The following is a 9,965-nucleotide window of genomic DNA, read 5'->3' on the forward strand; positions in this document are numbered from 1 at the left end:
CCTCGAGTACCCAGACTCAACTGCTAACTTTGGCAGGATGGATCAGATCTCGAGAATATTCTCAGGCACAGTCCAGTCGTTTGGCCACTTAATTTGGATGTTTTGGCACCGAGAGGACAGACAAAGACACAAGGTAGACATAATCAAAGTTCTGCCTGTCCCCAAAACAATAGTGTTTATCTGAATTCAGCCCCCTGACTGGCCTTGACAGGCCACCTTATCTTAATTCACCTGGAAGCTCTGTAAACCTTGATGCTCTACCCCCCTCTCCTACCGAGGAAGTCTACGGACCAATCAGAGGGGCCCGGCTGAATAAACATTCTGTCATCATTTTAGGACTCTTTGGATTCTATCTGACGCCGTCCTTGACCGACCTCAGCACCCCCCAATAGTGTTTACGGATCTCCAGAGGTGTGAACTGAGCGATTATACCACCCTTCTCGGAACTCTTGCAGTGTCTCTTTGAGTGTCCCTGGACTCGCTCACTGCCCTTGCGTTCTGCCCCTCCCCCCACTGCGGCATCATTATGTGCTTGTGTGCAAGTTTTTTGTTTTTTTTTTAATTTTCAGGCTATTAATTAATCTTCAGCCAAAGATTAAGAGCGTTAGGAATTTTTGTGCCTCCAAAACCTCTGTTGTCACTTTCACCACTTTATTGTCTGTCCAAACAGGTCTCACTTGTAAATGAATTTTCGAGGCTCATTGGGATTTATCTGTACAAATAAAGGTTGAATAAATGAATTAATGAATTGGTGCCCTAGATGTTGTCCTGTATTTTATCCCATAATTACTTCATAAGTTTCCTGGCAAGTACGCTTTAGCCCCATAAGTACCCTGTAACCCCAGTAGATGCCCTGTAAGACACCTGTCAAGAACCTAAAATGTTACTCCACAAGTACCGTTTATTACTGCTTAAGTACCGGCTGCATTCTGTATTGTTATAGTTTTTATACTAACATTACAGCTGGGTACATAAAATTACGTCACAGCACTAAGTATTCTTTTAGCAAACATCCTAACAAGAATCCAGACAGGGTTTACTCACATAGCACTGGATCCCAAATGAACACAACATGAAGCCTCATGCATCCGTGTTCAATGTGTTTTTAACCGCTTCCTGTCCCAGCCCCCGGGCTGGTTCCAAACACAGGTTCTGACCCAATGGGACCTTGCCTACATGACTTTATTTTTAAATGCTTTAGGGTCCGCAGCATTTAAGTTTTCTCTACATGACGTCTGTCAACAATCACTGTATTTCTCTCCTGCTGAACCCTGTCTGAGGTGTTGATAACAGTCAGAGTCCAGGGTCTTGTTCTGCTCATTGTCTGGTGTGTGATTTTCTGAATTGGACATCGATCCGAGCACGTAGCTGGCACGCTCATTTTGAGAAGGAACAAACACGACTGATAACAGATGGAAAAATTCAACCCAAAATTCATGCCAAAGCACAAACTTTGGATCATGGCAGGGAAAACATCATCCCAGTATTTGATGCTCTGGGAAGGCAACACAAAAGTCTTTTTCAAACAATTCATACGTGTGGAAATTGTGTGAAGACACGGCAGTGCAGGTTTTCTGTGGCGTGGGACTTTTTTAAACACATTTTAGTAGTTCAAATATCAAAAGCTGCCTCTTTAACTGTATTGGTTACATGGCATTTGGAGCGTGATGCTCATTATGCAAAAAGCTTTGCTCAAACACATTCAGACCAAACTCCGTTTACATCGTTTGGCATTTATTCTGTTGATGAAGGAATAACAGAAAGTTTGACCTTAAATATAAAAAGCCAGCAGCAGGAATTAGAGCAAAATGTTGCTAAATGATTCAGTTTGAGTTCTGTGTAACTCTGGAATATGGAATATATATATATATATATATATATATATATATATATATATATAGTTTTGGTGCAGTTTTAGTCACATATCTATGGTGGCAGCATTCAGCGCTCGCATGAGGAAACGTTCATTTTGTTCGGGGTGATGTGAACTTTTTTAAACCCCCGTCTGCTTTTAGTGCAACGAGGCTGATGGGCAGAGACAGAGGGAGCATTTCCACTGTTTGTCCTGCGAGGTGGATCAACACTGAGAGGGCAGATAATGTGTGACAGACAGGGGGGAGCTGGATAATTGCTGGAGGATGGCTTGGAGAGAACAGGCAAACAGTGAGGGTTATTTCCACAAATTATCTAAATGATGAACACCGAGATGCCCCAGCCTTAGCGGTTAAAAGCTCTGGGGCAGCCATGGATGACTACTCCCACTTTTGTTTAATGTGATATCGATTTTTGGGATTCATCAACTGAACACTTTACTTAAAATACAAATAATTTAGAGATAAAGGTGTTTGCATAAAATTCTAAATACAGATTTGCTCATTAAACTTGGGGCTTTTTGCCTCTTAAGAAACACAAAGACTGCACTTTAAAGCCACTGACTCACTGTCTCACTTAGACTAGTTGATATGTTACTGTGACCTGGATCTTTAAATTGTTTTAATAAAACATTTATAACATTTCAACGTAAAAAGTAAATGTTATGGCAAACGTTAAGCTGAACTGGGAACAATGGTGGCCTTGACCAGCAAAGATAAATCTTCTGTCACCATTGAGGATGTCATTTGAGGACACTAAACTTTTAAGCAATATAGAAAGTTGTTTGTCAGATGATTGTATTGACCTGTTTACATGTATGTATGGTGGTGGCCATCTTGTATTTTGACCTGGCAACCCAATTTTTGAAAGGAACCTTTCTTACGCTTGGATGTAGCCACACACCAAAATGGGAGTCGGTACCTCAATTTTTCAAGTCGTCACACTCACAACAAGCACGGACGGAAGGACGAAGGATATTTCCACTTTCCATTTTTGCTCAGCGACGGGCGGCAAAAGAAATAGTTCATAAATGTCTTTTAAAAAAATAGTTCATATCGGGTTTAAAAGTTAAAATTTAGCAGATGTGCAAACTTCAACTAGTAGTTTTTGCAAAATCTTTTGTAAAAATGGTTTTATTGTGAAATTTTTATTAGCTTAATTTAGCTGTAGTCTCTGAAGTGAGACCATTTCATGGATTTTAGACCAGTGGGAAGAAAAAACAAAATTATAACGGCACAAGTATTTAGTTCCAGTACAATAACTATTATTTAAAGGTTAAATTTAAACATTCATAACAACCAACCATCTCACATCATTAACAAAAGGATGCAGTAATGACATATAGTACATGCATTTAGCCCCAAACAGGAACTCTTATAAAATTATCAAGATTCTTAAAAGATAAGAAGTTTTATTAGTGAAAAATGGTCATTAATAAACACAATATTGAGCTGACTGAGATTATATTAAAACCAAATAACTCTGTAGCCCTTCTATGAAACGAGATAAATCCACAATCCTCTTAAATCTGACCCATAAAATAAATTTACATAATTATCTGTTCTGTTTTTATGGCTTTAATATAGAAAATACCGTCACGGCTCAGTTCTTAAAACACCAAAAAAAACCAAAAAAAAACCTGACTCACCATAAGAGGACAAGTCCAGAGACACAAGGTGAAGAGATGGAAACTTTTCATGATCAGTTCAGTCAAACCAGGAGAAAACTGCACACTTCATTTCAGCTCCACGTGAAGTTTTTTTTAAATCTTGATTAAAACTTGTGAATTTATTTTAAATTCCATGGATGTGGAGGAGAGCGCAGGTGAACCCCAGCAGGTGATGCTCTGAATCTGTCCTGGACGCTGCCACTGATCCGAGTGAGCAGAGACCCTCAGCTCCCAACAGCTGAGCTCAACCATCAAGGTGGGCAAAATAAGACTCCACACTTCCGGTCTGGACTTTCAAAATAAAGCTCCAACTAGAAAAAAAAAAAAAAAAACTGCTCCACTCTGAACTCTCACTGTATTTAAAGTAAGTTGTAACTTTCTCTCTTAGATGTTCGGATTAACAGAATGTGTTCAGTGAGTAGATGATGTGCTCCTGCTTCAACACACCTGATTTCAATTTTTAATTGAACTCCGGAGCAAATAAGTTCATCAAAGCCTGATAATTACCAAACTATTTAATCAGTTGAAGAACTCTAAACATATGTTTCCCAAAGTTGGAGTTGAGATGTAAAACACAAGATGGTCTCCAAAAAATTAAATAAATAAAAAAAATACTAAAACCATATAAATGCGGTAATAATCGATACATTTTCTGAACTAATTATAAAAAATAGAGTAAAAAAAATCAGTTCAGGATGTTTAAGTTGTCATAGTGTCTTTATTATTATCACTATTATTGTTATTATTATTGTTGTTGTTGTTGTTATAAGCGTTGTTTATTCATGTGATGTTGCAGCTGGGATATTTATGTGGCTCAGAACTCGAAAAGTTTATAATTTTCTGATCTAGAACCTGTAGGTTCTGCAGGTTCTGAGGACCAGGATAAAAAAAAAAACAATAAATTCTGAGTATTTTGAATAAAAATCTATAGTTTCTTGAAGAAATGTTTATCGTCCGCTGCTCCTCATGTTAAGGTTTTAAAGCACGATAATCTTTTGATGAGAGATGAAACAAATAAATAAATTCCCAAATATTTTCTTCACTTAAATTAAGTTTTTTTAATTCAACCTTTACTTATACAGGTGTAGCATGAAGCTGCGCTGCTCTAACGATGACCCCTGACCCTTATTCATCTTCCAGACTCACCATGAATCGTGTTCTTTAAAGTCACCTCTGACTTGAACAACGTCTGACGTTTTTCCACACATTTCCTGTCCTTGGACACAGAATCAGCTGCAGTCTGTTGATCTTATTTCTTCCCGTTTCTAAGAAAGAAAACCGAACCATTAATGGAGTTTTGTTTTATTTGATTAACAAGTGTGAACATGAATAATTTTGATTGTTGTTTTCAATCACTATAATGAAATCATGAAATATTACAATGTGAACAAGACATTTCTCTGTTCTGTTTTCCAGAAAGTGATTGTTCTTCAGAGACACCTGTGGAGAAGTTCTTCGAGCTGGAAGCTGTGTTCTTCAGAGGGAGACACAATGTCCTCATGTTAGTCCAAACAATCTTCTCCGAGCTGTTGTTTTGTACAAAGTCTCTTTAAGTGAAAAGCAGTTCGTCTCCGGCACCGAACCGGAAGACGGTTCGTCTGTGGACCCGATCCTCGAGGGTGTGCCAAGGTACACCCGTTCAACTCCTGAGCAGATAAACATGTCGCTCAAGTTACAATTGTTAGAGGTTTAAATAACCGCAGAAGATGAAACATGTCCTCACTGCAAGACTCACGTTCTCGGCTGAAGGTTGTGATGGACGGTGCACCTTCTCATCAGCTGTTGTCCTCACAGACCCATGGAGCTGTCACAGTGATGGTCAGCTACCTTGGGCAGTTCCCAGTCAGTCCTCCTCATGGTGTCCCTGGTCTGATCCACCAGAGAACCCCAGAAAGACGAGTGATGTCATCAACACTGACCCGGTAAGGAGCTGGTGACATGATGCAACTCTTGGTCTGGTTATGAATTTTAAGCTGATGCAACTTGGTAAATCATTTCCTGCTTGCAGTGATAATAAATGACTTTATCTGATCAGATGAAATAACTTCTTTCAACCAAAATCCAAACTATTTATTAAAATAGTCAAACTTTGTCTAAATTCATGCGCGTATAAAACTGAAATAATTCCTGCTCAAAGAGTCAATTTTGCTTTAGATTAGAGAATTAAGCCTTGATTGATTCATTATTATTGTTTGTTTATTATTGTTGTGGGTTTTAGTTTGATTATTTTTGTAATAAAACTTCAAAGACAACTTTATTCTCTTCATTCAGATGAATATTCATGTGTTCTGGTGTAGAACTCCCTGTAATTAACGGATTCTACGTCAGTGACTGATTCTGATCGTTAAAGGGTGAATGTATTCATGAAGTTGTTGTTGGTCAGTAAACTGAGCAGCTGGTGCCACACTTTAACGAGACTTAATTAAATAAAATAATTTTAATGTTATTAAAGTGCTCCACTTTAACAAGAGTTAATTAAATAAAATAAACGTAGTGGAGGAAGTGTCGCCCTTCTTCCTCCACCTCACATCCTTCATATTGCCACACAGGCTCATTGAGTCACGAGGACTCGTTTTCAAGAGAGACCTGTTTTAAATAGACCACAATAAAGTGCAATTAAAATAATTGTAGTGTTATAAAACAATAGATTCAAGGAGCCTTATAAAAGACGGTGAAATACTAAAAACAAAAACACAATTTTGTTACAAATCGTGGAGAAATTTCACAGTATTTTGAGTTTCTTTATTTTTCCACATCCAGGGCCACTTTAGCGCTTTAAATTATATAATATCAAGTGAAATTTACAAGGCTAAATATGATTTGATTTGAGTTTTTATGTTTATAATTGAAGGTCTGAGTCGTGAAAGTAATATTTATACGGAATTTAATTTATTTACTTTTTCCTTGTTTGCATTGATATTAAGTAAAACTGTCTATTTTAAAGACACCATCTATTAATCCTTAAAGTTGAATGCTGGCTAGTTTTTTTTAATTGTCATCTCTGTTTTATTTATTTTTATTAATATGTAGCTCAAATTGTGCAATAAGCTTTATGTTTTGTGACGGCCTAGTTTTCTGCTTTAATCTAAATTAAAAGCTTTAATAAATCATTGTTTACCAACTAGCTGTAAATAAACATTGAAAGGCATCAGACAGAATTGTTCCTGAGTGGTTGGTTTTATTTGCTTTAAAACAAATTGAACTCTGATTTGCAGAAAGTTTCTGTCTGATTTCGCAGCTTCTTCACCTTCTTCTTCCCACAGCTACATCTGAACTGGTTTGAGCTCGCGGAGTCTCTTTAAAGGTCAATTTGACTGTGAGCTGATGAAATATGTTGTGTAATCACGAACCTTCCAGGCTCCGGCGTCTGGAATCGGAGCAGAGCAGAAATGTGCACTCAGAGGAACATTATAAATACACTTGGTCTCTGCGTACATGGCTTCCGTCTCATACGATAAGCTCCTGAAAGCGGAGCGAGGATGAGGTGGCACATATTTACACAGAGCCAGAAACCGTCATCAGCAGCCCGGCAGCTGCCGGAGGAGCACGGCTCGGAAACGTGCTGGCACAAACATTTGAAGCAGTTTTCCAGCAGCTCCAGGTGCTTTATGGTTTGTGTATGAATCTGACAGTAAACACTGGGGCTGTGTGAGGATTCTCTTAAACACAGAGTGCCATCCAGATCCAAACAAGAAGGGGACGGTGCCATCTGGTCTGGTTGGGAGGGTCCAGTTCTTAAGAAAATCAACCTCCAAGAAATGATGTGATGGCCCAAACCAGCAGCCAGCCATCCGTTGTCTTTACCCTCTTGTCCATGCAAGATCGTGAAGATCTGGTGCGTATCTCCATCGGTGATTGTACAAGAGACACCGTGGACAGCAAGTCCTTCACAGGGACACATGGAGACAAACACCCACTCACACACTCATTCACACTTAGAGATAATTTAGTTTGTTCATTTTTTCCTCACTCGCTCTTGAGCAAGACGGATGCTTTTTCTTCCCTCTCCTGCCTCCCTCCTGTTTTATTGCTCTCTGTCCTGTGTGTCGGGGCTTCTATTTACTTTCTATTTACATCTTCCGAATCGTGAGTTACTGTCATGGATTTAGTCAGATGGACTTTCAACGCAACTGATAACATTTTTTCAACCAAGCGACAGGGTCCTGGAGAACCCTCATGCCCCGCTGAGATTCACGCGGCAGAGTACGTCATGGATCTGTGGGGGCAGTGGAAGCTGATGTGCATTGTTTCAGGAGGACACCGAAGATTTATACATCATTGGACTTACTGTACGATAGCAGGGCTTCTGCTTTATGACACCATCGGATACCCGTGTTATCGGCTATTAAGGAAGACGGCGGCAGCAGCTTCGGCCATGGCAAAGCTGCCGACCTTATGCGAAGGATCAGCTCGTGCTTCGAGCTCTCAGACTCGGCTGATTTACGAGCTCAACCGCAAGATGGAAGCGATTTATGAGAATCGTAGGCCACTTGCGGCTTTGGAACTCACCAGCATGTTGGGGTTGACCTTGGAGGAAGCTAATAAGAACAGACAGTTCTTCCACAAATCTGGCCATTTTGGATATCGAAAGTACCAGCAGAACTCAAGACTGACGAGAAGTAAGTCGTCCTGCACAAAAAACAACGGTGGCTTATCTGAAGCTGACTTCCCCATTCGGCCTTGAAGCAAGCCAACCCATCAAATTTCTCCTTGGATGTGTGTAAACTAAGAAGGCTCTGCCCTATCCATCCCCTGCACACACCCCTCTCCCCCCCGAGAACTTCTGCGAACGCTTATCAAAGCTGTACCGGCTAACACCAACATCTTGTCAGGACTATGGTGCTATCTGGAAGTGCTTCATGGACAGAGCTTGTCGTAGTCTTCTAGTCAGTGGTGCAGTCTACGTGATACGCGGGTATACGGAGTATACCCACTAGAAAAGCTTAAATATTTCAGTATACCCACTTAAAAATGCCCAGTGATATGTAAAATATCATCAGACGCGTGTCATTGATACGTTAAACAGCAGTTAAATGTTTCAATAACAATCTATCTGTGTGCAGCACTTGTATAATGCCACTGTTTGGTGCAATGATAATAAAGCTTATTCTGATTCTAATCTTTGGTCTGTGGGAGGAAACTGGAAGTCCTAGAGAAAAGTCACACGAACACAAGGAGAACGTGTAAAGTGCCGACATGAGGACTGCAGCTGAGTTTTGAAACTGAGACTTTCTTGTTGTGAGGCAACAAGTCACAGAAAACAGTACCCACACAGAAACTATGACTGCATCATAAAAACTTTGATTTAGGTGACGTCTTGTCTCTCAGGGAGAGGCAGGCGTCCCCAGCTTCTGTTTCTACAGGAAATGTTTAAACAGTAATGAGGTCGTGTCTCATGTCTTGATATCTTACAACTTCTTCTGGGATTTCTTACAGAGACAGGAAGTGTTGCTTGAGTATTCAACATGTTCACAAACTGGTTCACACAGTTTCTAGGACAACTTTGGTCTCGGAGCAGTCACAAAGTCAGTATCTAACCTGTCTCAGTGGATTGCATTGTGGGCGTCTCCAGAGGGCTCTAGAGCTGGTTTCTGACCAGTGGCACATCCAGAATTATTTTATTGAGGTGTCCATGTGGGGCCACTGAATATCATGGGGTGGCACACCAAAACCAAAAGTAATTTATTGATATTCTAAAGGTTTTTGACAAATACAGTAATACAGGAGTGAAGGAATTACCTCCTAATATTCACAGACCTCGCTTAATTGTTTTTTTAACAGTTGCTAAAACTGAGAAAAGCACTTTAACTAGCCAACAAACTGAAACTTGTCCTCTTTTATCTGTATATTTATATTAAAATGTCTTTAACCACCTCAGACCTTACCTCTAACGTTGAGGACATCAGTTTGAGACCTGCTGTTCTGATTTAGGGGGACAAAATTTTAAATATTATTTTAAATTTTAAATAACATATATATTCATGCCCTGTGATGGACTTGTGACCCGTCCAGGGTGTACCTCGCCCATTGCACTGTGATTGCTGGACATGGGCACCGGTGACCCCCGTGACCCAAAATAGAAGAAGCGGGTAAAAGATAATGGATGGATGGATATTCATACTTTTTCCTATTTGTTTTTATGTTTACGAGGTTTTACTAATTCCTAAAAAGTATTGGAAATTAAAAATGCACAGCAAGCAAAAACTTAGGAATGACTTGGATAAGACTGTTGGGCCAAGGGGGCCAATGTGGGGGACACACTCATTTTTAGGAGGTGGCCATTGCCCCACTTGGCTCCTCCCATGGTGGTGCCCCTGGTTTTGTCTCCTGCACAGGAGAAAACCTCCCTGGCAAATGTCCAAGGCTAAGAAACACACTGATGGGAAACACACACACACACACACACACACACACACACACACAT

This window comes from Nematolebias whitei, chromosome 9, assembly GCF_014905685.2.
Source record: "Nematolebias whitei isolate Nwh7 chromosome 9, NemWhi1, whole genome shotgun sequence".
NCBI lineage: Eukaryota > Metazoa > Chordata > Actinopteri > Cyprinodontiformes > Rivulidae > Nematolebias > Nematolebias whitei.